Consider the following 8,600-nt stretch of genomic DNA (forward strand, 5'->3'; position numbering starts at 1 on the left):
CAGCCCCCTCGCGCGACTCTCCCAAGGGAAAGTGGCACGACGAGGCTGAACACCGAGCCTGGTGGCTCGCCTGAAGTTACTACAGCCATGAGGCCACCCTTAGTTGTTTATCATCAGCGCGGAGTATGGCGCTAACACTCTTGCACGAGCATAGCCGCTCATCGACCGTGTCGACTACCAGCGCGGAGCATGGTGCTTCCACTGGTACGTGGGTGGGGGCTCCCTCTGAGGGGAGACCCCAGGGCATGTACAACCCCGCCCTGACACGTGGCTTGCCCGGCAGGGCTAGAGGAGGTGTGTATGGGCACTCGTGAGCCAGCGCGGGACTCACGAGGCCCTACCTCAAGGCGGGTTGTGCCTGAATCTGATTTGGAACACTTATGATAGTCCTGCGAGATGGTTAGGCAACCTGTGATGGGTGAATCTCCTGAGGTTATCGCATGAGAAGGCCAAACACCAATGACCCCATGAGGTGATGTGAACGAGGCCGGCCCACCAAACAGAGCTCAGCCATTGGGTTTGTCGACGCTGCACGGACTGATCCGAGCACATACGCCGTTCCCAGTCATCTCGTGCAAAAGTGCTAAAGAAAGACAATCGGCGCGTGGCTCCCGCGGTGACGAGGCATCGGGTCGTGCACCCTTACTCATCCGCCCACGATTAGCTCATGCGAGAACAAGGCACCAAGGACCATGGGAGGTGACGTGCACGGGAGCTGGCCCGCGAGCCAGAGCTCAGCCACTTGGGTTTAGCAACGCTGCAGGGACGGACCCGATGTAACGACACGAGACCGATGCTTAAGACGCCTTCCATGTTTTTCGTTGTCTCCGTGTGATTTATTGTTTGTCGCATTCATCATCACATCATTCACATTGCATCGGCACTCTGTTGCCATCATTTTTCAAAAACTTGCATTCGCTCGTCGTTGCCGTTTCTCCCTTTGCCTTCATCACCTTTCCTCGGACCGCTTTGGCTTCGTTGACCGTTTCAGACCCATCGGGTTTTTGCTTCCTCTTGACCATGACCGCCTAACCCCCTTTGCGTGCGTGTCCGAAACTTCGCCGAACTCGATCCAAGCGGTCGTGACCGTTGGATTTAGATCATCCCCAAACATCTCTAAAATATCTTTGTTCTATTTATTGGACTTCTTACCCTATTTATTCTCGACCGTCCGATTATGATCGGAGGGACGAGATAACCCCTAACCTAAACCATCCGCTATATATATTAGTCTAACTCGAGATCAAATTCCTATTTTATAAGGATCCTCCTAGCCGCCGCCACCCCTGTCCATTCCCTACCTTTCTTCCTCGGTATCCCCTTATTCCTCCCCGATCCAATCCACCAGCCACTGCTCTCCATCGCATCACAACATCGACCAACCACCGCACAGCCAGCCACCTCCCTGACCCAGTGCTCGATCCAGATGGGATTGAGGCAACCACCGGTGTCCTCCTCGACGCCTCCCCTCGCGTTGTGCCGCCAGCCTCCTCTCCGGCCAGTCCCGTCCCCTGCTCCTACCCTTCGCCATGGCCGCCCTGAGCTCCAGCCATGGACAGCCGCTGCCGGAGCTCGTCTTCCCCGCCGTCGGCTAGAGCCCTAGGCCAGTGACCCAAGCCTCTTCCTTCCTTCCCTTTTCCCTCACGCACTCTCTTCCTCCTCCATGACCTCTCTATCTTCCTTGACGCCATGGAAAGGAGCACTCAACCGTGGTACAGTCGACTCCGGTCCGTCCAGCGACCTCCGTGCCTCGTCGCCGATCAGATTCGTGCCTCCTCCGTCGTTTCCCACGCCGGACCCCGCTACTGCCTCCCCTGCTTCTGCTGCGCGAGGACGACGACGCATCCAGCAAGCGCCCGCTCATCCCAGCCACGTTGACCGCCTCCCTCCGAACTCACCGGCGTCACCACGGAGCTTCCCCGACCTCTCCTTCACTCTGACCCACGTCTCTGGTGGCCTTCTCGTCGTCGTCACCTAGGTGAGCAGCCTCTCCACCACAAACTTGCCTCTGCCTCCTCCTCTTTGCGTCCTGACCGCCGGCCTTGTTTTACCCCATAGGAGCTCGTCCGTTTCCCGAGATCTCCACCGACCGCGCCCTTCGACGGGAACCACGTCGTCCGGCTCGTCCCGCCTCCTGCGGGCCTCCCCGTCGCCTGCCGGAGTTCCTGCTGCCGCCATCATCGTTCGAGGCTAGTGCCTCTGCTTCGAACCAGGGTGCTGACGCCTCCAGCGCCTGCGTTGACCGAGCACAGCCTAGCCGACCCAGTTCGCCTCTGCCTCACAGGGCCAAGCCCATGGGTGAGCAGCCCCCTCCAACCCCTCTCCTGTGCTATTTGGCCCAGACAGATTTGGCCCATTCTTGTTTTTTCCCGTTCCAGCGAATTTAGCATTATTCCAGGAATTACAGAATTGCAGAAAACCCCTCAGACATCATGAATATAATAACTAATTAACCATGCATCGGATTAAAATATTTTACATATGTAAAATGCTTAGAATTTTATGTAGATTAATAATTTGCCACTTTCATCCATGTTAAAAATATTTAAATTGTTGTTTGCATTTATTTTGCATAATGTCATGCTAAAATAATTTATTTCCTAACTAAACAATGGTAGCTCCGAATTAAATAAACTTCATATGTAAATGGGGTAGAAAAATGCATAGATTAACTTGGTGCACTTATTTTGCATGTTTATCAACAATAAAATATGGTTTAGGGCAGAACAGTACCAAACTCGAAAAATGCATATGAGGATTTTCCGGAATTGTTGTTTGTTATTTCCGGCCTAATTTAAACTTGCTTAAACAGGTAGTTTACTCATGCTTCACCTCTTGCCATGTTAACCAACATTTAATATTGATGAGTAGCTAAACGAGAATGAACTAAATAATTGTTGTGCATATTGAGCTGCACTTAATTTGTTTTATTGTTTGTTGCACCTTGCCATGCCATGAATCATTAAACCGGACATGCATCACACTCGATTGTGCATCATGCCATGTTTATGTGATGATCATTTACTATGTTGTTTGCTTCTTTCCGGTTGCGTTTCTCCTTGATAGTTCCGGTTACGTTGCGATTGTGAGGATCCGTCCGAGTACGTTGGTTCGTCTACTTCATGGATTCGGTCTTCTTCCTAGCGGGATTTCAGGCAAGATGACTGTCACCTTGGATCCCACGACTGAGACGAGATACGCGCGGCTACTATCAGGGTGTCGGCACGTCGAGAGGTCTTGATAGACTTGTTTTACCATTGTCGAAATGTCTTGTGCATCGGGATTCTGAGTCTGATCGGAGGGTCCCGAGATGGAGGATTGTCTTCGCAGATCGTGAGCTTGTCATGGGCTAAGTTGGGACACCCCTGCAGGGTTTAAACTTCCGAGAGCCGTGCCCGTGTTTATGTGGCAGATGGGAATTTTTAATATTTGGTTGTAGAGAACTTGACACCAGACCTGAAATAAAATACACCAACTGCGTGCGTAACCGTGACGGTCTCTTTTCGAGTGAGTCGAGAAGAGAACACGGTGGGGTTATGTTTGAACGTAAGTAGTTCAGGATCACTTCTTGATCATTACTAGTTTGCGACCGATTGCGTAGTTTCTCATCTCACTCTTGTACTCGTAAGTTAGCCACCATACAAATGCTTAGTCGCTTGATGCGACCTCACCACTTATCCATTCCATTCCCACGAAGTTTGCTAGTCTTGCTACCCATGGTAATGGGATTTCTGAGTCCTTGTGGCTCACAGATTACTACAACAACAGTTGCAGGTACAGGTAATGCGGTGATCTCACGTGAGAGCGAGGCTTGATTGCTTTTGGAGTTCTTCTTCTTCGATCAAGGGATAGGTTCCGGGTCGGGGAGCCTGGGCTAGCAGGGTGGATGTCGTTCTTCCATTTCGTTTGATTTCATACGTAGTCGGATCCTGCTCTTCTGTATGACGATTGCTATGTATTGATGAACTATTGTATTCATGATGTAGCTTGTGGCGAGTGTAGGCCTTTATCTTGTATTCTCACCTATTCAGTACATGGTATGTGTAATAATATCCACCTTGCTATGCGCTCGAAATGCGGTTGTGCCCCAATCATGAATTCATCACGTGATTGGGATAGAATCGCATCTTGGGTGTTACACCCGAGCACAGATGCCGTGCCAGTCCTTAATCATGAGGCGGTCGTGGGTCGGCTCACAAGGGCATACGACCTTCATGGCGATGAAGCACCGGGCAAACAGACGATAATCATAAAGCAACTCATGGAGTAAGGTAAAGCCAGTTCTGATAGACGCAAGAAGGATGCATGCCACAAGGACGGACCCATACGGCTTGGGGATGATGCAGCCCGAGGGGCACCCCCAACTGAACAAACCAAGAGATGTCACCTGGCACCGTTGCTAAAGAGGTATTGGAGTAGCCGGAGACGCGTGCTGCAGAAGTTGCTCCTCATGAGTCGCCCAGGCCCTTAACCTCGGGAGGCTCTGGAGGCCTGGGGGCTCGCGAGAATCCGTCGCCGTCTCCGCCAGGATCGCTTGGTGCCTGGCCTGCTGAGCCGCTAGGATGCCCCACATGTGGCGCTGGTGCATGACAGCCCTGCTCAGGAGACCGAAAGGCATGGGAACGTAGCTGTGAGGGGGACCCTCACGCCGGCTAACGCGGGACGGCCAGAAGAGCCTCTGAGACGTGGTCCTGTTGAGCCCAGGGATGTTGATGCAGGTGCGTAGCTCACTATCCTCGCCGGGGCAGGGAGCTGCACCGGGTGATGGGCGACAGTCGCCCCGCATAGCTCTCGCCTCCTGAAGCTCCTCGATTACCTTGGTGATGAACTCCTGAGCATCTGGCGCCTTGCGCTCCGTGCTTTCCTCATGGAAGCACGCGTTGAAGCATGCCTCCACATGGTGCCCGAGCGCCTCCCTCAAGACGTTGGCCAGGTCTGAGGCTCTCCAGAGGAAAGCCCCCGAGCCCATCCTGGAGGGGCGCCGGGCGCGCCTTCCTATGCAAAAGAGGAAGGCACCCCATCAGTGGGCGCAGGGCTTGAGGCAGCGCCGCCGGACGCCCCGCCCTCCTAAGGTCCTTGGCGGAGCAACTTCTTCTTCTTGGGTGTGTCCTAAGGAGGGTAGACAGCGCCCTTGATACGTCTCCAACATATCTATAATTTTTTATTGTTCCATGCTAATATATTATCTGTTTTGGATGTTTAATGGGCTTTAATATGCACTTTTTATTATTTTTGGGACTAACCTATTAACCGGAGGCCCAGTGCTAGTTTCTGTTTTTGTGCCTATTTCATTGTTTCACAGAAAAGGAATATCAAACGGAATCCAAACGGAACGAAACCTTCGTGAGGATCTTTCTTGGAACAAACACAATCCAGGAGACTTGGGGTGGAAGTCAGAGACGCAACGAGGTGGCCACGAGGTAGGAGGGCGCGCCCCCACCCTCGTGGGCGCCTTGTAGCTCCACAGACATACTTCTTTCGCCTATATATATTCTTATACCCTAAAAACATTCAGGAGAGCAACGAAACCACTTCTCCACCGCTGCAACCTTCTGTACCCGTGAGATCCCATCTGGGGGCCTTTTCCGGAGATCTGCCGAAGGGGGAATTGATCATGGAGGGCTTCTACATCAACACCATAGCCTCTCCGATGATGTGTGATTAGTTTACCACAGACCTTCGGGTCCATAGTTATTAGCTAGATGGCTTATTCTCTCTCTTTGATCTTCAATACAAAGTTCTCCTCGATGTTCTTGGAGATCTATTCGATGTAATATTCTTTTGCGGTGTGTTTGCCGAGATCCGATGAATTGTGGATTTATGATCAAGTTTTTCTATGAACAATATTTGGTTCTTCTCTGAATTCTTATATGCATGATTTGATATCTTTGCAAGTCCCTTCGAATTATCGGTTTAGTTTGGCCTACTAGATTGATCTTTCTTGCAATGGGAGAAGTGCTTAGCTTTGGGTTCAATCTTGCGGTGTCCTTTCCCAGTGACAGTAGGGGCAGCAAGGCACGCATTGTATTGTTGCCATCGAGTATAAAAAGATGGGGTTTATATCATATTTCTTGAGTTTATCCCTCTACATCATGTCATCTTGCCTAAAGCATTACTCTATTCATATGAACTTAATACTCTAGATGCATGCTAGATAGCGGTCGATGTGTCGAGTAATATTATTAGATGCGGAATCATTTCGGTCTCCTTAACACGGACGTGATGCCTATATTTCATAATCATGTCTAGATATTCTCATAATTATGCGCTTTTCTATCAATTGCTCGGCAGTAATTTGTTCACCCACCGTAATACATGCTATCATGAGAGAAGCCACTAGTGAAACCTATGGCCCCCGGGTCTATTTTATATCATATAAGTTTCCGATCTACAATTCTAGTTTACTATTTATTTTATTTTGCAATCTTTACATTTCAATCTATACAACAAAAATACCAAAAATATATATCGTATTATCTTTATCAGATCTCACTTACGTAAGTGACCATCAAGGGATTAACAACCCCTTTATCGCGTTGGTTGCGAGGATCTTGATTGTTCGTGCAGGTACTAGACGACTTTTGTGTAGTCTCTTACTGGATTGATACCTTGGTTCTCAAAAACTAAGGGAAATACTTACGCTACTTTGTTGCATCACCCTTTCCTCTTCAAGGGAAAACCAACGCAGCCTGGTAGGCGCGCTCGAGAGAGCACACCGCGTCCTTCTCCTTGCACGCAACTATGATGATGCCGCAACTTCCTGGCATTTTGAGGATGATGTAGCCATGGTGGGTGACTGCCATGAACTTGCAAGGTCGGGTACCCGAGGATGGCGTTGTACGCGAGGTAAATGTTGGCGATGTCGAAGTCGATGAGCTCAGTGCGGTAGTTGTCGTGCTTGCTGAAGGTGACAGGGAGGCGGACCTACCATATCGGGGTGGTGGAGCCGTCGGTTACTCCTGAGAAGGGCTTGGTAGGCTGAAGCTGGTGGTACGACATCTGGAGCCTGTCTAACGTCTCGACAGAGAGAACATTGTGCTCCGCACCGCCATCGGTGAGTGTCTTGGTGATGAGGACGTTGCTGATGATGGGTGAGCAGAGCATCGGGAGGGTGTCGGTTGTGGCCGCACAGTTGAGCTGGTCGAAAGAGACGAAAGTGATGTCGTACTTGTACCACCTGAGCGGACGCGTCTCCTGGAGCTTAGGGAGGGCCGCATTCACCTCGCGGGTGAACTGCTTGGAAATGCGATGGGAGGCAGGGGCCTGAGTACCCTCCAGGACGCAAGCGATGGCATGAGGCTCCTGGAAGCCCCCAGCCCCCTTCTCCTGGTCGTGGTGGTCATTCCTTCTTGGTGGTGGCGGCAGCGGGGGAAGGCCAGCATTGCCCTGAGGGCGGTCCTCGCGAGGCTGATCACGCCAGGCACCCTCACGAGGCTAGCCCTGCCAGCGGTCCTCACGAGGCTGGTCGCGCCACTCCTAGCGAGGGTCGCGACCGTCCGAGTGCCCTTCACCTCGGCCTTCTCCACGGTCGTAGCCTCGATCGTTGTGCTCGGGACGACGACCGAGGCACCCATCACGGATGGCCCTGAGCTCCTGGCAGTCGTTGGTGTTGTGGCTATGCACGTTGTGGAAGATGCGGAATGGGCGGCTGCCCTTGGATGACTCCGGGTGGTCGTAGTCGTGCTTCATCTCTGGTTCGGCCACAAGCACGGCCGACCCCTTGCGCTTCACATCCTTGACCTTGGTCTTCTTGTCTTCTGGGCCAGCTTCTGGAAGCTCGAGGAGGAAGAGGCGTCCCTCCTTAGCTCTCACACACTTGGTTGCCATGTTGAACATCTCCAGAGCCGTGCAGAGGTCCTCATGGATTCAAGTCAAGTTTCCGGTGTTGATCATATCTCTTTCCTTATTTCAAATGCTTTCCCAAGCCGGTGCACCTCTTAATTGTTCATCTCTCTATTCATATCCGAAGTGCTGAAGATATCTCGAAGATTCGTGTTTCCACTCTGAATCCGTTCAAGTTCTTTTGAGGATGTTATCTCTTTTAAGCCATTTAATTCAATTGGTGCAATCTATCTTCCAAGCGCCCTTTTCAACGGTGTTTTCTTTGAGTGGGCCTTAACCCACAGGTCTTTTCTCAGGATCTTACCTGACTTTTTTTTCTTTCCGGAGTTATTCTCAAATTCATTTCAAAGTTTGACGTAAGAATGAATTATCATCGGTCAAATGCCTTCTCCAAGATCTTTCACATTCTTTTCATCATTTGTTCAACCATTCTAATTTTTCATCCCGGAGTATCTCAACAATTCTTGGTGGTGTTTCTCATCGTCATTCTCAACATTTGAAGACCGAAGAAGAGTTTCTCTTCAATCTTATCCGTTCTCTCAGAGACGCATGGTTCTAGCTTTATACCATCCTCTCATAATTATTTTCCATTGTGAGAATTCTTTTCACCCATCAGGAGCAATGCAGGAGTCTTTTCAGTTTGATTCATCCAAAGGCCATTATTTCGGGATTATTCATTCCAGCTTTCAGCTATTGTTCTCTAAATCTTACCGTTGCATCGCTCAAGTATTCTCTAATCAGCTCGTGATCTCTTCATT

At 50.6% G+C, this 8,600-nt stretch overlaps 1 long non-coding RNA gene across 1 annotated transcript; it reads left to right on the forward strand.

Moving 5' to 3' along the window:
- The first annotated feature begins 1,276 nt into the window (after positions 1-1,276).
- Positions 1,277-3,926, forward strand: LOC119300711. The gene is made up of 3 exons (XR_005146660.1): positions 1,277-1,978; positions 2,059-2,298; positions 3,769-3,926. It is a non-coding gene; the product is annotated as an uncharacterized LOC119300711 (long non-coding RNA).
- The last annotated feature ends 4,674 nt before the right edge of the window (positions 3,927-8,600 follow it).

This window comes from Triticum dicoccoides, chromosome 5A (assembly GCF_002162155.2).
Source record: "Triticum dicoccoides isolate Atlit2015 ecotype Zavitan chromosome 5A, WEW_v2.0, whole genome shotgun sequence".
In the NCBI taxonomy this organism is placed as follows: domain Eukaryota; kingdom Viridiplantae; phylum Streptophyta; class Magnoliopsida; order Poales; family Poaceae; genus Triticum; species Triticum dicoccoides.